Here is a 23,058-nt window from a genome sequence, read left to right as displayed (position 1 = left end):
TAAACCCCCCCCCCCCCCAACAAAAGAAAAAAAGAGAAAAAAAGAAGGAGATCAAAAATGCTCCACATAATATTGCAAATTTCGAAAAGTTCATGGTGCGTATATTTTGGAGAAGTGCAATGCGCATTGTCAGACGTCACTATAGTTTATACGTCTTCTTCAGATGTAGACTTGTTCCTATCAGACTAACAAACAAACGTGCCCGTTCAAGACCTTGTGGGAAAAAAATACGAGCGAGCTGATAACATTCAAATAACTTCAAAACTCAATGAGAGCTGTGTATGAATAATCATTACTTATGTTTGGATGGTAATGTTCAAAAATGTACCTTTATATGTAGTGACCAATATACTTATCATTTAAAAGGTATTATTTTGTTCTTTATGACAACGACCGTACTTCAAAATCTTCAAAAATGGACTTATCGGTTCATTATTATTCATTATTTTCAAATCCATAAATGTTGATGGATCATGAAAGTTGAACTACTGAAAAGTAATCCTTATTTGAACTCGATCATGTGTGTGTTGGAATCTGGCTCTTAGGAAATCGTTATTTTTAGTTCTGTGATATCTACAGCTGTGAAGTGAGGTAAAGGAGGAGAAGGAGAAGGAAAGAGGAGATATGGAAGGAAAGGATGATGGTGAAGATGATGATGGTGGTGGTGGTGGTGATGATGACGAACATGGATAATCAGGATAATTACACTGACGATGTTGACGGTCTTTAAACTATGATATCTTAGTGAGATATTATTTGATAAATAACGGATGACATGAAGTGATGATAAAGATGACGTTGACGATAATGCCAATTAAGATTATGATGTTATAATATGTTCTTTTGATTCACCGCACCACGTCCTATTAGATTTGTAGACACCATCTTCTTTTGTTATTCCTTCACGATGCTTTCAGTAACTTGTTATAGGATCTGCATGCATTACCATCTTCCGTCTTTCCGTTTCCTTCTTTCCACCAAGATACATCACCCTTTCTTGCTTCTTTCCCTGTTCTCCCTTTGTTTGCCACTTTACAAACACACTCTAAATACTTAACAAACTTGTTACGGCCAGTAGCAAGCAATTGAGCGTTTCGCTCTCAGCTTATTTACACTCAAAAGCTAGTAGTTAAGATTACAGGGTCCATTCATCTAGTAAAAGGGGAAGGAGTAAATGAGCAAGTCAAGGCATACACGCTAAAAGGATGCGAAATCTGAGCGGAAATCTCGGCGGACTCCTGCCGAAACAATACGGCATCGTCACTGGTTGTAATCTGCCGAACCCTAAACCCGCAAAATCCTGGCTTCGTGGATGACCAAAATTCGATATTATTACCCTTTTAGTTTCCTCCTCTTGCAGGTGACCGCTCGGTCAGCGCCTGGTCAAGCGTGTCTGGATATCCTTTCCAGAACTACTTTACATCTTTACATGGGGCTTTACTCTGCTCAGTTCTCCAGCTCTGCATTACGTGTGTTTGAGCAGTATTCAAAGAAAGAATGCGGAAACAAATGCCCTTGTTTGTAGTGTGAAATCTAAGGAGAGGTGATGTGACAAAACTATCCCTGCACAAAGCCGCACACTGGGTAAGCACGCCTCGGCCTGATGAATGAACTCTGCAAAAGTACAACAGTGATTTTCTGTGGGTGTTTGTGAACAAACCCGAAATGGATGTCAATGTTTTGATGCGAATGAGGAAACAAGTCAACAATCAAGCGGAATGTCTGTATAAACAAGAATGGTATGTCTGCCTTCCTTGTTGTATAGAGAAAGGAAAATATAACTAACGATTTTAACACAACACTATACCAACTGTACAAAACTATACAAGTGTCCCAATCCTAGTCTTACAATAAAGCACCGAAACGTAAGAATTGCCGAAGTCCTAACTTTATGAAAACAACGCATCATCTGGAAACAGATTGTGCTTTAGTGCCCCAATGTCTATCACATGTACGTATATGTGAAGTAGAAATTGCATTTTACATTCAAAAGAGTGGCAGCATGGAGCTATAATGAAATAGATGTTGAAAAGGCGCCAAACTGTAACATGAGGAGCTAAACCCAAAGTAAAGCGGGCATGTAGAAGAAACTCAAGTGTTTTCAGCTCGTTACGGGACAGCGACATGTCCAGAAGATATGAGGGAAAACAAAAGACAGAGATACTGACCTAGCAATCAAAGATCGGGTGACAACAAAATAATCACGTGAAGTTGAAATAAAGTCAGAATCCGTTAAAAGACTGTTACGCCCTTGAGCGTATTGATAACATTGAGACCGCTATAAGGCTTCGTGCAACCTCTAAAGAATAGCTGTTTGACGCTCGGTAAACAAAAGACAGAAGACGATGTAAAGGCGGAAATGAGTGAGAAACCAGGAATGCTACACCACATTCTTTCTTCTTTCATCGCGATCTATCGCCTATTGTACTTATAGAAAAAAAAAACTACAAACGATGTGTTGGGTCATGAAGTCAACTACTGCCACAATTTGTACTATCCAACTACATTGGTGTTCTCGCCTGCTGTGGAATCTTTGATAGAAACTTGCTATACTTGCTTGACTATCATGACTATATCAACTTTATTATAATTACGTCATGTCATTGAGATTGATACGTATAACAAATGTTTCTGATATAAATTGATAGCTTCATGTTGTCAATATTTACTTATTCATCGTGAATTAATTACAATAGACTCTTTGGAAAATGAGAGCATAGAAAAAATAAGAAATTCACAAAAAGAAAAAGAGAAACATGGGCAAATTTGACTAAATCACGGAAATTTTCTACAAGCATTAAATTGTATACACACATGTATTGAATTCCCTCACTCACAAGGAGATCTAAAAGGCGTCAGATGTGCCTACCTAAGCACACATATCACACATACGGAAAAACAGTATAACTAAATAAAACAAAACAGGCATATATACGCACGCGTGCTCGTACGTACCACCTACACACGCGCACGATTTCCTTCAATCAGCGCATCATTTGAAACGTCCACTTCCCTCAAAATGTTAAGGGTGAAACTTTCACACCCCTTGACATTGTCAATGGGTGCTTCAGGATTCTCAATGCCCAGCTTCCTCGGGGCACAGAGGGAGAGCGAAAGAGTCAGAGTGTAGGGACCCAAGGATTGCTGCGAAGCACCTCCTGTAACAGAGATGGAACTCGCTTTACAGCACCAGCGCTCCGCAAACCATAACATTAAAGAGAAGCGTGGGTAATAGTAATCACAATATTATCGTGAAATATTCATGTGATGCCAGTACGAAACTGCCCTCAACGATGAACTTCAGCCAGTCGATAGTTTGCGCTATCTTTTACCGCCATCAGGTGTCCATTAAACGTTTTCGTGACTTTTAAGAACCCGCTCATTGACGTTTATATATGAATAGTAAAGTTGTCTTGTCTAGCCACAACATCCTTTGATTGTCGTATTTCGTGTTCCTCGCTCCTCACTATAGAGTTATGAGAAGATATCTTCTTGCAAAAATTAGGTGAAGGAAGGTTGCAGTGGACTGGTCTTATTGAGACATCGGCGAACAGGGACGACATCGCAAAAAGCTGCTCTTTTTACCTTTTCTTTTTCATTAAATCACCACTGTCGGTCATTGCAGCTCTCCATGAGTTAAGGCGCTCGGAGGGTTCATAAGACTAGGAAGATGATTGCGAAGTTTTCGTCCGTCGTGCGAATTTTTCATCTGAATGCTTTCATAATACATAGTTATATCTTTTACACTGTTTGCAATAATTCATGAATGATAATTATACTCAAGTAAAAATGGAACATGCGGACTTGACTTTATTGCATTTTAGAGACTTTGTATCGCAGGCGAATGTTTTCATTCACAAGGTTGAAGATATTTGGAGCTCTGGAGCTCTGGAGCTAAAGTTTCATCCACATTGACTTTTCTTCATCGAAGTGGTGTAAATATGTAAAGGAAGTAGCACGCCCTGCGAGTAAAGGCATGCTGAGTAACAGTTGTCAGACATTAGCCCCGTGCATACATTCGAGCTAAATTTAGAAAGTGTTGTAAGCTCTGGAGCTAAATTCCTTTAGCATTAATGGATTACGGAGAAGGCTTATTCAGCTGCGATCTTTCCTTTCCAATTTGTCTCGCCAATGCTAGGTTAGTATTTTGGCTGTTGCTGCATATTGCACTTTCCGAGGAATGATGATGGGTTATCGATGATGTTGCCCAATAATAAAAAGTTTGTTATTCTTAATCCCACTAAGTCTGCGACAAACGGATCAACACCGCTCCAGATCGATGCGTGCATTAGTACAAAGCCAGTAAAGAGGGACGGCTATGTTTACATCTCTACAAAGCAGAGGAGGATACGATGTCTGGCCATTTCTCTCCCATCTGGTTGCTTAGCAACTGTTTGGCCGCGCCCCTTTGGAAACAAGTATGTTTTGCGCAATGATGCATGCTAGCCAAAAGCTCAATGGGACAGTGCGGTAACATTCTCATTCCTAGCGTTCCGATGGTCGCATCCAATCTCCATCCCACAAGCCTTCGATCAAATTCCTCCATCCTAAAAAGTTGTTTTCGTCAAGTCAGTCATCGGTACCATCATTGAATCAAACGGATCGATCCTAGCTGACATACCAAAGACAATCGGAGACAAAGACCCGAACCTTGTTTACAACTTGGCCCATTGTTCACCCTTTTCTGGGCTGTTACCCCATCCTACACCGAATCGATGAGACCCCCTATTTGATACGTGAATCGCCGAAGAATAGATGTACACGACAAAATAGTCCGTGTTACAACACAGCGTCTTGTCGTTGAACACAAGGGGCTATTATTGGCCCACGAGCGTCCTCTGTTTGGGCTGACTTTCATTGAGGAGAGAGCTACGAACATTGGTCCTAGGGTCCCCCTCGTTGCGGTAAACACATCATTAATAATTTAGTATTTTGCAACTGCCGGGATTAGCCATGCGCCTCCGATTAACACTTAATTTAGTTGCGGTCAAAGGGGGACGAAGAGAGAGAAAATAGGAACAAACAGGCTTTCAAGGATGATGGAAAGGTGACGAGAAATTCCAACGACTAAGATCGCATAACTACGTCATTGTCGATGAGGCAGGGGAAACGATGCGCTCCTGGAATGATGCTAAAAAGATGTTTGTTGTGCAGTCTGCATATTAACTGTTGATTTTCATTTAACGACAATTAGGTCTAGCGGTGTAACGGTGACAATCTCTCAACTGAATAGACATAAACAACAACCAAGGCAATGAATGAAAGTGAAATGCTAGATACTAAACGAGTTGCATGAATAGTGGCGGAATGTCACACATTCTCGTCCGTTGTCTAAGGACCTATCATAGATGACGATCAACTTCTACTTTACCGGTTTTGTTTTATGATTATCATATCCTTCAGTTTCTACGCTAAGAAGGCAATGTTTTGTAGAAAGTATTTGTTTCAGAATTTATGATATTATTATCATCAAACATGTGTTTGTTGTAGCTCTTCGTAAGTATGACCTCTGGTGCGATCTTGTGCGACTAAGAGAACAGAGAAAGAACCAGCATGGTTAGCAAAAAATCATCCTCTTGCTTAAAAAAAAATTAATGTTTCAAAAAAATATCGCAATGAAAGAGAGCGAGAAGTGCTTCGTGATAACTTATTTTCGACACTCGTATGTCACTCCTCCGTCCTGATTTTCCTTTCTAGTACTTCAGTCATGCCTCCTTCTGTAACATTTCCGCAAAGTACTTGCCGGTTTGTGACCCAACTTTCGTCAGTTCATGCCATGATCTACCAGTACATTTTGTGGTGGCGACTGAAAGAGGGCTAAAGCCGCAATAGGGCAAACATTGCGGTCTCTGTGAGTTCGAATTGCCCGCGTCCATCCCTCGTTAGGCTTCACAGAGAAGATTTTCACTCTCACTTTCTTGCTAATCTCTTTTCACTTCAAGGTGGTGACCGGTGACAAAGCCTTATCATCTTCTAGCTCTCCTCTTAAAAGGGTCATGACCGACGCCAGTATGAAATCACAAGTCCTTATACCTTAACGCTTTTGTTGATACCATAGGGTCGCAGGATACCTCGGCCAAGAGAAGGTCAGTGGATCCTTACCCATCTCTTCCACTCTGTCTCTCCTTCTTTATCATCTCTTGGTGTTTCAATCCTTGTTTCTTCCCCTGTCCTTAATCATGTTAGAACCGCATATAAGAGTACCCAATAGACATTGTCTATTTCCAAATCTCCCCTTTCTTTTGGGACGGTGCCTTAAGAGAAACAAGGATGGCACCAAGCAGCTCTTCTGCTGCATTCCCAATATAGTAAGGATCAATAAAAACTTCGGTTGTTCATTTTTGTTAAAGTTGTTTTCCCCAACTTTGAATAAAGACATCTTGATGAATTGATCTTCCCGATACATCCATGCACTAATTTATACGAAATCAAAATACTAGTATTTAAACTATAACTGTTTGGCTTATATCACGTTTGGCTAAGTTTATAGTAATGGGTTTTCGTCATGCAGTTGTCTTCTTCGCATTGGGTACATCAGCTGTAGATTCTGGAACTCCTTATTCTCAAAATCAAGCAAATAGAACCCGAAAATGTTTACAGAGTACTGTCTTGGTACATTTTTGGAAAGCTCAGACCAATTTTTTTTGTGATAATGATCAACTGATAAAATACACAATCATTACTCAAATATGATATCTTTATACACCTAGGAAACATAATTGTATCAAGAAGACAACCCACCATTTCAGGTTTCACATCAATCTTCATTGCCACAAAGGATTGGACTAATGACAAGAAAGACGTTGAACTTGAAATCACTCATTTTTATGCATTCCCGGTGTTCATATAATTTTACTCTGTAAACATGCCAAGGTAAGTCATCATCAACGTAGAGTAATGTCTACCACTGTTTATTTAGAATCATTACCATAAAATTATCAAAGTATTTCTCTCATTAATATTCATCATTGCCTGCAAGACAACACTATCCTTTCGCTCCTTGCAATTTCACTTCCAAATCCTCTTTCTGTTTTGTCGTAACAAATTCGCTTGCTTGATCCCCAAGGCAGGTTGAGGTTTTGCCGACGAGTGGAGAAACATTCAAAAGGCGCTACGCGGTCGATACTGGGAGAAATAGTTTTCTAATAAGGGGACAAAAAGGGAATAATTGACGGGGATTCTACCTCAAAGCGAAGGTTACCAAACAAGGGGACAAACAAGCCCGCGAGTGGCTGGCTCGCCCTTCTGGGCTTCTGAGCGATCGGAAGTACTTAGACGTCAAGTGCTACTCGCCTGCACGACGGGATACTCTCTGACCAAAAAGGCCTTTTACACCTGCCCCCTTTTTTCTATCCGTCTCCCTCTTTCCCGCTCCCTCGACCTATCTCTCTTTTCTCTCCCCTCTTTATATCTTTCTCCCCTGTCTCTGTATCTTTCTTTTTTTCCTCTACCTATCTGACTCTCTCTCCATCTCCAGAATAGTTACTTACCGGTATGTCTGTCTTTATAATACACATTCTATTATTTCTATACATTTTTTTTTAATCTGTGTATTTAAAACATGGCCGTATTTTTTGCATTATTTAGTCTATGTGCAAGTGCATAAAGTTAGTGTTCATTTATTTCTGCGTCATTAATGTAATTCATAACTAGCGAAAGTGTACGTTCCTCATCGTCAACAACCCTATATGTAATATCATTTTGAGAGCTGATCTACATAAAATAAACGTCTTTCATATAACTTCGTTTCGCTTCGTTTTGTCGGTCTTGTAACATTCACGTGATTAATGATATATTCGCGAAATAAACCACTAAAAAATTACTAATTTCTATCTGTTTCCAGACGGATATCACCAGTCGATCAATATGGGCAGTATAGTCGACTTGTAGAATAATGTAACCTGTATACTAGTACACAATTTTTGCTACAACGATTCGCATCGGAACTGCTGTTCATAAAGTTGGACTTTCAGGTGACCTAAAGATGCCGGATGGATATCTGGGCAATGAGAGTGGCGCTCGGAGTGTTTTAGGGGGAGAATATTAAGCATTGTGGTTATCGCGGAGGTTAGCGGAGGACATTCAGTCATTTTTACAAAGAATACAAGAGAATGTAACACGGTAGCGAGATGCGGACACGAAAAACCCTAAAACAAACATCCAGAGATTGAAGAGTAAATGAATTGATGGCGAGAAGGTGACCAGACGAAGAGAAAACAATAAGGACACCGACTGCCAACAACGTCTACGTCACGCCGGAAAAATGCACCGAGCGAGGAAGGTGAACAAAAAGAGATAATTACGACTGATGGTTGATGTTCAAGTGCGCTCGCACTTTACACCTACTTACCACGTCACTCATACCCCCTGCGGACAGAAGTAAAATGGAGACTCATCTGTGTTAATTCCCCGGCTTCCAAGTTTGCTCAGTGAGTCACTGAGATGAAGACATCTTACGTGGAAGAAGGGGTCGTTTCCCATCGAATGCCGTCACACTTGTAAACTACTGTACCCCTCCCCCCTCCCTCCCGTAAAAAAAAAAATCAGCGTTAACGATCAAGTTACTGCTTCAGGGATGCGATCATGAGACGTGTTCGAAATTCAAATTTTCGTCAAAGAGAAGAAATATAGGAATGTTCTGGAAATTTGACTTGTGTAAAGAATTTTACATATCAATTCTGATTTAGAAATGGTGGCCTGGTGTTGGTGATGCGGGGCGGGAAAGGAGAGGGGTATGTGACGTTCCGTCAGATGGATGTGTCACCAATAAGTTGCTGATATACCAGAAGCACGTTGCTAGTGTTCTCTTGATTCCTTTGAGAAAAAAAAAAACAAAACAAAAAAGGACCATTCAGACGATTGATCTGAAATGATTACATTCATCAGATATGTTATTTTATTCGTACACCTGTCATTTATTCATTTTTTCATCTAACGGTTATTGCTATAAATCATACCAAGATCATTCTGTCATACACAAAAACAGACGATGTAGACGAAAACCGCGAGAAAAGAAAAACAATCAAAACGCCCGCGAAAACGAATACAGAGATTTTCTTCTTTTTTCACAGAACAACGAGACCTTATGTTATTTTTGCTATAGTGTGAAACTCATGAGAAATAACCAGGACATTATACTACTGCAAGTAACGGAAAACAAACAGGCGGGAAAATGTTAGAATGTGTTCGAGAAAATAATCATAGAGAAGATCATAACTCTGTATAAAGGAAAAAAAAAAGAGTAATCCCACCAATAATTTGTTGGTAGTCATAAACATGATTCCTCTGAAGGCGTATTGCACCCTTGAAAGTACAATGTAATTTCAGTGTAACGAATGACAATAATATTATGCAAATGTGTGAACAACAGGTGGTAAATTCAGTTTATTGCAATTGCAGACATAGAAAGGCACACAAAACCTTTCTCCATATTACCAGCCTGGGCATAAAGGATGACACCACTCGTAACTTTTGGATAAGCGTTAGTGCTCATTTTTTTTCTGGAACCTGAAGTTTCTGTGTAATTACTATATTTCCCAAAGTACTCTTTCCCCTTCTCAGGATTTGTCATGTCCAATTTCTTTTATCCATGAACCCACCCCCCCCCCCACCCTCCCTCCCCCGCCTCCACTTCACGTGTCACATGACAGGTGACCATCATCCCGTCACCATGGCAACGTGAAGTGTTTCGTGATGGAAAACAATCGAAGTCCCATCTTCTCTGGACGGAATTCGCTCCACACATCTCTGCCGAAAGATTATGATATGAGAGCCGCTCCAGGCTGTGTGTGCAAGCTCGAATTTTAAACTCGGCCCTTGGGCACTTCGGCCGTGACGTAGAGAGGACAATATCGGCGGATGAGGTGAAAATAAACAGGACGTCACGAGTTGTTGAGAGGTGGCAAACATTAATGGTTAAGACGTTAAATACCTCCAATCATAAAGTGCCCAGATCGTGACCTCCCGCGCTACATCCCTCTATCAGCTCGAGGCCATTGGCTTAACAGGGGAATAATCGGCATTTTGTACTTTGCTAAGGTCTTACGAGCGATCGACATAACTGAGTCTACACGACCTCGGCTGCTACGGTACCCATAATGCTCCATTTCTCTTGATTGACAATTCATGCAAGATCTATTCTGTTCGATTGTTAACATTCTATCAAGGAGAGTGCTATAGGTCCATGCTATAACACACATTCACCGATATTCAAAGCGTCACAGCGTCGATCAACCGATCACGGTTACTTTCACAAAACAAATCACGTACCAACAGCTAACAGCAAATTTGTTTCTGCACATACAATTTTCATGTTCCTCAAAAACTGAATTGCTTTGACAAAGGATAAAACTATCTTCTCAAATGCGTCCATAGTTTTTTCGAGCATAATGTGAAAATCACAAAGACAGTTAGAGCGTCGGAAGTCATGACTTGAGATATTCAGTCTGTCAAAACTTGCCTTTCAAATATGCGAAATAAAATGACCCTATAAAATCTGACCTCCGCCGTAAGTGCTTAAAACATTATGATGACATCTCATTGTATTGAAAAAAAAATCAGAAGTGACTAAAGAATGTTCATTGGTTTGATAAATGTCTTCCTTGTGACGGAGGAAACATAATGGTACTGATGGTTTTTCGGTGACCTATACCCCCCCCCCCCCCTCCGGAAAAAAAGAAGAAGAGAGACTTATATACTATATTGCTGTGTTTGGACCCCTTGAAAGTCACCATTATCAACATTCAATTCAATTCAATTCAAATGATTTTATTTCCATATAAAGCAATATACATAATTACATGAGTACATAATATTTTAAGGAACTTTGAATTACATATGTTTCAACAAAACATGGATACAATTACAATGATGAATTTTTCAAAAAATTCATCTTCTTTTTCCAATGCATTTTAAACATGTAGTTATAAGAGTCATCCTTCGTCAAAGTATTTAATTCAGTTTCCTTCGATTATTAGTTTCATTAAACGCGGATTCACCTTGCTCCCTCTTGTACTTGACGCATGGATCGCAAATTTGGTTAAATTTTGGATACGGGAATTTTCAAGCTCTTATACACCCACTGTGTCTGGTTTTAGGCTAAATATGATCATGTGACCTACCACAATCACATTCAAAAGGGTTCTATCCTTGCTACATTTGAGTTATACCGTGCAATGTTTTAAATACTGTAAATGAGAATCGCCGTTGGTTCTTCGCCATAATGAGCTCATTTCTTTCTTCTTCTTTTTTTTTTTTTGTTGTTGTCATGCCCTGCTCCGGATGAAAGGAAGACACAAACAGCAATGCAAAACAATCAGAACATAACAAAACAGAGAAATGCGAGTATCAGTTATATCTGCCTCCAGCATCTTGGGTACCCCCGTCGGCTATCTGCACGTCCCTCAAATCCGGCCTTAGCGTATCACTCCTGCGTTACCCCGCCGCAGCTCCGGCATCGAGCAACATCTGCACGCCAGCTGTCTTCACAGCCCGTAACAAAACGCTGTCATATATCCGCCAATAGGCACGCAATATCCCCAGCACTCGTCAAGTAAGAATCGCAACGTACAAATTACTTCAATCGACGAAAAAATAACATAGGCAGTGAAACTTAGTCTTAAATATATCTAATTGCATTATTTTCCTACGATACTGGAATTAAGAAAGAAGCGATGATATAAAGAATATATCAGTATGAAAATGTTCTCTCATTATCATGCATTGTATATAAATATTGCTAACATATCGGACAATAAATGTGACAAATACACACTTTCGAATATGATATCCATTCATGCTCAAACACGATTTCTTAAAGGAACAATCATTAAATAAAGATAAAAATGATTAGCGCATTAAATCAATCACGTTGTAGACCAGCAGAAAATAGATAGTTGAAAAAGAACGTATAGGTTTATATTCAACAGTCTGTTTGCTTATTCCGGTACAGCGTTATAGTGCAAACACGAAAACTTCTAAGGGCGGGAAGTAAATGGATAAATATTTTGGTCAACGGAGATAGTTTAAGAGGGTCCGATTAGATGGAAATTAAAGCTGGCAATGAAAGGAATTGGGATCCAATAGAAGGAAGTTTACATCAGGGAGGAAAACAGAGAGGAAAACTTTGAGTAAACAATTTAGGTATATTTCACTCCATCAATCAAATAAAAGTTTCCTGTTTCTAATTCCTCCTGGATTAAGGCATTACGATGCTCATTGCTTGCCCGTAATATATTTCCCTCATTGTTCCTCATTGGTTCGTCACCAGGAAATGTTAAATGCCGATGGTGTGAAACATTGCAAGCAATCTTAGCGGTCCATGCCAAGAAATTATATCTACATAATGAATTATCTGCAAAACGTGAATATGAAAAATCTCATATTTTTGTAGACCATTTCAAGCAATTCAAATGTACAAGTACAATCAACTCCATCATTTATATTATGATTTTATTTATATAGATACTGGCATTGATGTAATAACTAAGTAGTCTCGACAGTTTTTTATTGTTCAGACAGGTTCAAAATACGAGAAGTCAACTATTTTTGTAGTGCATTAAGAGACAGTACGTGTCAGCCAAAAGGTGTATGCTCGTCAAATTATCCCTTTTGCAACCTTGAAAATTACTGTAGATTCCCTTCATAAGTTGGTATATTGTTGTGGTAGGTAATTGAGACCTTTCCTCCGTATAACAGAACTGCAAATATGGAAAGTTTATGATGAAGGGGGAAACAAGACAATAGTCTTCCAGTTAATTCATTCTGACCCCGACAAAATTCCAACCGTTATTCCAGTACAAACATGACAAAAGGGGCGTATTCCGTGTATCTCTGTATTCTTATATTGATATGGGGTTAGTTTTTCATTCTGTTCTTTTTAACATTATTCCTCAATAACATGCAAAATTTCTTGAGGTTGGCAAAAGGGATATGGGTCTTCATACAACCTTTAAAGGATTTGGTTTGCACGCGATTCTGTTCCATTTCCTGTCACGTTTTCATCTGGGATTGTCGTGTTATCTACTTAGGACTTCTACGTACTTATTCCTCTGTCTTTTACAGCTTGATTGTAAACCCTTGTCAATTGCTTTAAACTTGCTTAAAAGTTCCACGGTTGATGTGGTGAAACAACCACAGGATTTAAAAAGGAAAGGTATCAGAAAGCAGAGGTCAAAGGTCCCCACGTCTATTTCCACTTTAAGAAACCAGCGCGCGCGTTTGCAGGTGTGTGCGTTGAGGCCAAGACAATGTGCGAGATCGATACCGTCGATAAACTCGTTAGCACCTTAATTAGTCACGTTTGGGCATCTCGATACCTGGGACGTATTAACAACAACAGCAACAACAACAGAATGATGTCATAATCAAACTCTTGTGATTTAAGTTTCTATCGTCAGAAGCAACGAAGACTACAAGTGCGCCACACGAGGGTATTTCTTCTCCCCACCCCCCCCCCCCTTCTAGTTGGCGTAGAGCAGTAATGACTAGTTAACAAAGCCTTCTGTAAATACTCGCCATACAATATATTTCTCTTTGTAGTTTCGAGGGGACAAATTCAGGGTGTTAGAGAGGATCCAAAGATTAGGTTTTGAGGAGCATTCATGATTAACAGATATTGTTCGAGGCTTAGTGCCTTTTTGTCATTGTCGTTGAGGGCAGGTTTTCACGAGAAGAGAATGCCCTGGCATTTGTTCCTACGGATTACCACCATGTAAGCTTCACGGATTTGACCACTGGTGTATGGAGTTAAAACTTTCAATCTTCTTCAGGCATTTGTGTGGTTCGCTTTGAAACCCACCAAACTGACAGCCAAGACCTGCTCCTCCTTCACTGCTCAAGTCATTCGGAGATTACGAGGAGGAATGGTCTAATCTTCCTACACACGATTATTAGTTTCACAAAGTTTCCCTTTTTCAGAAATATTTGCCCAGAAACAAAAAGGCTGCTTCGCTGAGAGTCCATACACTCCGTAGCCACAGCTGCACCAATATGGTATCGGCTAAACAATTAACAATCGTCTAATCCAGAAAAATGGCAAGTCCTAGATTTAGATGGATGTTAGGTGACCGCGCCCAAAGCGTGATTAAAATACTTTGCTTTGTGTTACGCAGTGATTACATCTGAGAACGTCACTGGATCTATGATCTAAAAGTATTAGCTTCATCTTATCAACCTAGAACTATGTTCCCGCAATTTCACCTAATACTCTTGAATTTTCAGTAAAACCGTATGATTAGCAGATCACGCTGTCCTACATTTAATGCAAAAAAAAGAAAGAAAGAAAGAAAGAAAGAACGAAAGAAAGAAAGCGCGGTAGAAAAAAAAAACACCTCATCGAAGCTTCAAAAGCTTCAAAGCTTCGTTAGGATAATATTACGTGTATAGCAAAACGTTTACTAGTATGTTGTTTGAAGGAATCGCTTTACAGTACTGTTCTGCACATGAAATTAGAAATGAACTTAGTTCATTTCTATTGAACGATTAAGCCTTAACAGAATGTTAAATAACCTTTTTTATGCAACTGGGTTACAACTTGATGAATAGCCTGACGTAGGGTTTCCTGTTTCTCTTCTTTAGAGTTTCTTGTGAATTGTTTAATCTCAAATACAAAGTGCTTATGTATGTATTGACCTTATTGTCTAAGAGATTATTTTAACAGGTCTTTAGATTGTGCTTCACTAGCCACTATCATACTTGCTCGATATCACGTATGCATATCATTTTTAATGAAAACTTAGTTAACTTGATCTTTCAAAATGAGAATAAATGAAATGAATTGGATTGACCGCCAAACACAAGCACACACATACACCTGATTTAAAAAAAAAAAAAAAGCGGAGAGGAATGAAGGGAGTAAGGGCAATGGGACAAGGAGGATAAAACACTGAGCAGAAAAGAGCGACTGCCCTGGTTGTGGGGAAAGGGATACTCAGTAGGTGGGAAAAAAAAAAGAAAGAAAGAAAAAAAAAAAAAGAGTGCGCCGAAATGCGGCAGTCGCTGCGTTGGCCGAGGGCGTCGATAGGTGGCAGCATTGCTCGTTCATTTACTGAAATTCGATGAGTCAATCACAGGTTTAGGCCGGTGACGGTTCGTCCAACCGAATTGGCCGACGTGGGGTAAGATGCAACGGGGGAAGTGTGGCCGAGTCCACGATTCACCAGTAGTGTGTTCTCGCCCTCTATATGCTGCACTTACTATGCCATCATACACTGCCCATCTCAAGTGAAGTATTTTCACCATTAAAGGAGACCTCCGGATGATTTCAGACTTTTACATACAAATGTATGAGCAACTATACATTGGTTACACTGGGCACAGAGTTTCAGGATATGAAGGTTCTTGGGATGAGGAATAGGAGTGGTTTCAAAATTTATAACAAATCACAATGAACAAGGATGATGACATGGCAGCCTCACAACAAGAATGCATGAGTTGGGGCTCAAAGAAGCAGAACAAGAAGAAGGCAAACATAAATTCTTCACAGGTGAATTTGTTTAGGCACACGGTGTTGTAATGGAATTACATTGCTACATTTCTGAAATATGTGAGGCTACTATGTCATCGCCTTTGTTCAGTGTAATTTGTTTAAGGTTTTCAGAGTATCGATTTCTCTGCTCAGGCACCACAATAAATTCTGCAAATCTATACATGGAGCTGTTGATTTATGTACTACATGATGTGAAATTATGAAAATTGTCTGGATGCCCCTTTAAGATGGATATACTCACGACTTTTAACATTCACTGCATAATTTGAGCATAAAGCAACTGGTCTAATCAATGTATCTAATAATCCTAAAAGAAATGAAGACTATCTAATAATCCTAAAAGAAATGAAGACTATGTTAAAGGAAAAGAAAAATAAATTGATCACCCATGAAACTAACAAATCCAGCTCTAGAAACAATTGTGATCAATGTTTTTGTACAGCTGATCTAAAAGTGTGTTATTTTACCTTACTGTGATGGACAATGTTTAACAACCATATTCATTACAATGTATACAATAAAACTGTCAAAAACAAAACACTCTGGCACTTCTAAATGTAGTCTTGATGGAATGAATGTGGCAAATAGAAATACTACAAGACCTTTTTTTTATGTAATTACAGCAAACAAAACAAACACACTGTTTCTTCATTCAATGTAACATTAACACTGATTCATATGTTATAAAAAACTGCCACTAACTGCTGTATATACTGTATGTACCTATCTCATTCAATAGTTTTGCCTTAAAGGGACTGTACAGTACTGGTTGAGATGAAGATTCAGGTTTATAACATTTTTAAGTGAGATAATGAGAAACCTCTTATGAAATATGAAAGAGCATGTGATTTCAAGAAGGATTCAATGTTTATTAGATGAAAATTGGCCTTGAAATGGCTGAGATATCCAAAAAAGCGATCCTAATGACAGGCCACAACTTTTATTAGGATCTCTTTGTTTTACCTTGTTTTTAAATATCTCAGTCATTTCAAAACCGATTTTCATCAAAGAAATTTTTGATTCCCCTCAGAAATGTATGTTCTTTAACATTTCATAGAGTGGTTTCTAAATATCTCGCAAGACGTTACAAGCTGAATCCTCACCTCAACCAACACCGTATAGTCCCTTTAAATGTGCATACATGTTTCTTCTCAACAACTAAACATATGAAAAACATTCAGCCACTCAAAAGAAAATAAAAACAAAAACACAAAGCCATAGCCATTTTTCATTAAATACGAAATTGTTACAAATGATTTATTGCACAACATAAATACACAAATATTGAGGAATATTATGTACAGGTAATTCCACTGAATGGGCACAACAAGTACCTTGACATGTTTGTGCAATGATAACATGTCCATATCATAACAAGTTTCATAATGGAATTTTTGCCACTTTCGCAAGGAGCCAACTTTCACAAAATTAAAATGCCGTCAAGATTCTTGTCTACACAGAATTGTGTTGAATGCCAGTGGCATTTTGCGAAAAGTTTATGCAGAGGAAAAGGATGTCGCCTCCAATTCGCCATGACGCGATTATTTCTGGTTTTGCAGTATACCTTATCAAAAGCCTCACAGAGCATAACAACAAAGAAGGCATTTTCTTTGATTTGCCAATGCTTGCCTAAACAGACCAGAAGCTGTGTTGTTTGAGACAGTGCACATGCTACCAAATTATTGCCAAGCTGTTGTTGGACAAGTATAAATGCTGCCCTCTACTGTTCAATAGTGTTTAGAATTGCCAGACCAATCCAATACACGTAGTGACTTGGAGATGGCTGCTGTACACCAACACTGTTGTACGTGTCCTACCTATGGTACAAAAATTAATGTACATGTACACGTACACCACATTAAAAACCTTGGATTCAGAAACTTTGCACAAGCTTTCTTGCATTTCTCTTTTTTTTTTTTCTCCATATGTGGCATACTCTATATGTGGTATATTTTGCAGCCATCTTATCATCTACCACTTCACAAGTCAACTGATACTCACAAAATGAACAATTCATGAAGATATTGCCTCATGTCACTCAAAATGCACTGTATACTGTAACCTACAGTGGGAAATCACATTCTTTTCTCCTGCATAGAGATAATACTTGTTTCTTATTCCACCACTTTGGTTACCGATCATGAATTAAATCACTTGCAAAATTGACTCACTTGTCCAAATTTACAAAATAAAATACATTAGGTGTATACAGTCCATATCTGTTTCTTGTTGTAGCACCCTGGAATATTCACCCCTGTTAGATATATCTCCCTTTACCTGGGGTACACAGCTCTGTATGCATGTTGAAGCAATGCTGGTAGATTTCTCATCTCCTCTCTCCTGGAGTACAGAGATTCAAATTTTTAAGTGTAGAAAGAGCTATATACCATTCTGTATTTTCATTCCCACTTTCCTTCTAACTCTCTCCTCCTGTTATTTGTGGTCGGGTGAATGGTTAAGATTTTCCCAGAAATTAGAGAGATAAACATTCCACATTAAGACTTGGAAATAATCTGGATACATTGAATGTATAACCATATTTGATGTGAGGGAAATACTATAGAGATTGATAACATCTCTAAATAAAAGAAACCTACACATTATAGTACATGTACATCCGCATTCAAGTGTCTTTATTATTCTTGAAGTACGGACCTGGTATTACAAATGGTGACCCTGCAAGGACCAATTGCTTAGAGGATAATTTTATGAATTTGTATTTTCCTCAGCCTTACATTCAAGATATATTTAAAATTGTGTGATGTTTCATACAATCGAGTAAATTATTGTTTCATCGTTAATGTTGATTTATTAGAGTTGGAGTCAGTACCAGTGCAGATTAAATTTGATTTATTTGTTCAGATAAAGATAGGTCATGGCAGACTTAAAGGCCGAGTTCATTGTGTCAGCACGAGCAGTGCGTAAGAAGGAGGATATTGCCCTAGAAAAAGCAATATTAGTGATAGGGGATGACATTAGCTCACAACATACTGTTCTCGGTGATATCTTGGTTGCGTTGTCAATGATAATCGATGGGGTACAGAGTGCGGTACTGCTGGAGAGTCCGCCTCACTGTCAATCACCCGTAGTAGCTGCCGTTGTGGACCTAGATGTCAAAGCAGCACAGATAATGCAAACATGACCAGGACATTTACTTGTGTGGACGGGAACGTCAAATCCTTCCACTTAGCTCTTCTCGCATTGTGAGAGCAACCTATTCGCCGAAGTGTGACTCTGGTGGAAGTCAAACAACGTCCAGCTATGGCTGGGTTGTCTTTTTTGCCACAAGACGAGCCGACTTTCATCCCAACTACTAAGAAAGAACAACCTATTGCTGCATTACTGGCAACTATGAGTATGCGTGCAAACTATCGAAAGTTACGACCATTCTCAGGGTCACGAAATGCACCAAAGGAGGAAGAATCCTTCAAGGTATGGGTGGAACAAGTCGAAGGAATGCTTCAGGAGTGGACTGATGCTGGTCTGGATGAATTGGAAAAGAGTAGGAGAGTGAGTGAAGCACTCCAACCCCCAGCGTCGATGATGATTAGGGACTTGAAGAGAGGAAGACTTTATTGCAGCCCTGGAGGAGGCATTCGGGACAACAGAGAGTGGCAAGGAAATTTTGTTAAAATTTCATGAGCTCACCCAGGGACCGCAGGAGAAAGTATCAGATTTCCTTCTGAGATTAAAGAATATTCTTAGACGAGTCCTGCGGAAGGGAGGTGTAGACGCTGTTCGAGCAGATTATTCACGGTTGCAAAAGTTGATCAGAGTTGCCTACGATGAGATGATGCTGGTGAGTCTTCGCCTGAGAGATTGTCTGTCTGACCCATCATCCTTCAAAGACCTATTTAGCCGGGGTGAGAAGATATGTGGAAGAGGCATCTCAAAAGAGGCAGAGGACACCTGCCAAAATTAGGAGCCTGCAAGCAGTTGCAGAACATGCAAGAGGTCCAATCGAAGCACACTTGGCGATATTGGAGCAACAACTGCAGGAGGGGAATCAACCTAGTCAGGAGACATTTCCTCCAGCATCTGTCCAAACGGTGCAGACATTAGATGCATCGCTGGAAAGACCAACCAGTTTCTGTTAGTGTGGTGAGGAAGGCCACTACCTCAGAAACTAAGAACTAGCAGAATCTTACATTGGTAAACCAGAAGCTCATCCAGCACACCAACAATCGGGAAACAACAAAGGGCGCCGGTCCAGGAGCAACCAGGGGTCCATGTCAAGCCAAGCTCCAATTCAGTCGAACCCAAACAGCCAGCAGAGACCCCTATCAAGTCCCAGCAACATAGTGTCCCAGACGGTTTGGTAGGAAATAGTGTAACGTATCTATGTTTCATAGATGGTCAGCCATCAAAGTGCCTATTGGACAGTGGCTCCCAAGTCATCCTACTCTCTGAAGAAATTAGCAAGAAGCTAGGCAAAGAGATATGGCCATTGGAGGACCTCATCCTATGGCATGGTGGGGGAGGTTACATACCCTATATTGGATACACGCACATCCACCTAGGTTTTGATCCATCATTTTCAGGGACGTCCAAATGTGTTCACACATTGGCACTAGTCATCCCAGACAATCAAAACACGGCTGTCCATCCTGTGATGGTAGGAACGAACTCTGGGATTTTCGAATTCCTGCACCAAGCCTGTAAGATAAAGAAGGAAGGTAAAACCAGCACCGTCTGTGCGGCAATTTACCAGAGAATGCCTGCTGAGACTGGGACAGATGTCAAGAAGTTACCAATCAAGTGGGGACCCATCCCAATCAATTGATTGTGGGCACAACACAAAAGGGTCTTAGGAAGGAGGCTGGGAGACCCAAACCTTCCGCAAGTATGTGCGAGAGGTGGACTCCAGAGTGATTTGTGTCTTTGAATACCTGAAGGAGGCCCTAACTATTGCTCCTGTACCGGCATTTGCAGGCTTGCAGAAGCCATTTGTACTCCAACTAGATGCGAGCTGAGACAGGCTAGGTGCAGTTCTCTGCCAGGATCATGACGGGCATACATAACATATGCCAGTCGTGGCCTCTCTAAGTCAGAGCGAAACTAACCAGTTCACAAGATGGAGTTCCTTGCACTGAAATGGGCAGTTGCTGAACGCTTCAAAGATTACTTGTACCTTGCCAAAAACACAACAGTATTCACGGACAACAACCTTCTGACATATGTTTTCAGCAAAGCCAAATTAGATGCAACGGGCCATAGATGGGTATTAGAATTGGCAAATTACGACATCACCATCCACTACCGTCCAGACAGAGTAGACATTAATGCTGACATACTTTCCCGGCTGCCCAAGGCTAGGTACAGATGACTACGCAGACCTCAGCTACCTTGAGACACTGCTGAGAAATGAGGTTGCAGAACCGGACCAACAGATTGGATTTGAAGCTACAAATGCTGTCCTGATGTCTATGCCTACTAAGGAGGACACACAGTCTGCACAGCTAATTTTTAGTCCACTGGTTACCTGCCTTTCAATACGCTCTGATGCCATACCAGACGACTACGGATTCCCACACATCAGTAATGTGTCTAGCCCCACCAATTGGGAGAGTGCTGAGAATGCAGGCATAACAATCAATAAGGTTACGTCTTGGGTACAGGCTGGTCGCAAGCCAACTGGACACACTTTGAAGACGCCAGAGGAAAGTATCCTTGCACATGAGCTTCTCAAGCTGAGACTTATTAAGGGCGTGCTTTGTAGGATGCTAAAGAACCAAATTAGCAAGTCTGTTTATCAACTAGTGCTTCCTGAGTTTCACAGGAAGGATGCACTCCACAGACTCCATGATGAACATGGACATTTAGGGATAGACAAGACTTCTTCCCTCATTCGGGCTAGGTTCTACTGGCCCAAGATGGCCCTAGACATTGAGGAGAGGATAGGGAACTGCAGAAGGTGCCTTGCCCGCAAAAATCTTCCAACCAGAAGTGCACCACTCCACAGCATCCAGACGACTCATCTAATGGAGTTGGTCTGCATGGACTTCCTGGGTTTGGAAATTGATGGAAAGGGTTTCAAGTCGTTTCTAGTCGTAACCGACCATTTCACGAGGTATGCACAGGCATTTCCCATGAGAAATCAATTTGCTCGTATTGTCGCAAAAACTCTGTGGGAAAAGTACAAGGTGCACTATGGCCAACCTCAACGGCTACATTCAGACCAGGGTCAAGAGTTTGAGGGAAAGGTCATAAAGGAATTGACTACATTCCTAGGTGTCAAGAAGTTTCGAACCACAACATACCATCCCCAAGGGGACCTACAACCCGAATGTTTTAACCGTACACTCCTGGACACGTTAGGTACTCTGACTGAAGAGCAGAAAGCCAGTTGGAGCCAACACATAGTGAGCCTTGTCCACGCACGTCTAGTAGATCAACACTGACTCTTATAAGAAATTTATCTTTGGGCAAATAATTTAAGTGTACCCGAATATACTGTTATGATCATCGACATCATTCGACTTGATGTCTTCCACCTAAAATTCAGTTTTCGTCTAAATGTCTAAAAAAATAAGTAACAGCTGTAATAGACAGTAGACTCGACTACAAACAAATGACAGTAAAGCTTGATAGTGATGAATTCCATTTAGCCTTCATTGGCAAGGTAAACTGATGGCAGATGATATGTTCTAATAATGACATCAACATCATTAGTTTGGCAGAAAAGTAAAGACAAAAAATAATGTTTAGTCTTCAACTTTGGTTCAACAAAAGTATCTTTGTCTCTTAGATCTTGTTTGTTGTTTTTTAAAAGGATTAGGAATGTGATTGTGGTGTTTTCAAACATACGGGAATTTTACCCACTTAAAATTAGTCTCATAATTAAAGTCAAATTTAATGGTTATTTGATTTAATGGCGTACCTGCTAACTGTGGAGGTCTGATATCTTTTTTTTTTCTTCTTCTTTTTGTAGAGGGCACCCTTATAGAATTGGTAAGTAAATACTTTCATTAGTGTCTGAAAAAAATCTGACTGGATGATGTGATTCTTGAGTCATTCTTTTTTCTTTTCCTCTCCTATGATGCAGACCAAGGTGGTGTCTGGGGACAATAGCCTGTCGAAGATCAGGGCATACTACCCTGCCCTAATGCACACCAGGCCGCCCCATCTCCGAGACGGGAGGAAGGTCCGTGGCCTCCTCCTGGCCTCTGCTCTCACTGCCCCTACGCCCGCCTTCAGGGAAATACATCACAGGGCGCCACCTCCTCACCCAGGCCTTGCAGGGTGCGGTGGCCGTCCTCCAAGGCGGCACAACATTCCGGGTGGAGGTAAGACCAGGACCAAGACTGGGATTAAGACCAGGACCAAGTAAATGACGAAGACCAGGACTTAGAACAGGACAAGGACCACGACCAGAACCAAGACCAGGACAGAGACATGGAACAAGACCAGGACAACTTAGCCAAACCGTAACCTTCTGTTTGTACCCATTTGATGTATTGTTCTACCTTTTTCTTACAGCTTGTCTTGGAGGGCATAACCGAGCTGCCAGATGCAGTCATGGATCCGGCGAATGGATTCATCAATTCCTGGATCGAGGCAGAGGCTCTTAT

Source organism: Diadema setosum, chromosome 1 (assembly GCF_964275005.1).
Source record: "Diadema setosum chromosome 1, eeDiaSeto1, whole genome shotgun sequence".
Lineage (NCBI taxonomy): Eukaryota > Metazoa > Echinodermata > Echinoidea > Diadematoida > Diadematidae > Diadema > Diadema setosum.
The sequence above is the reverse complement of the archived record's forward strand: the minus strand, read 5'-3'. Positions refer to the sequence as shown.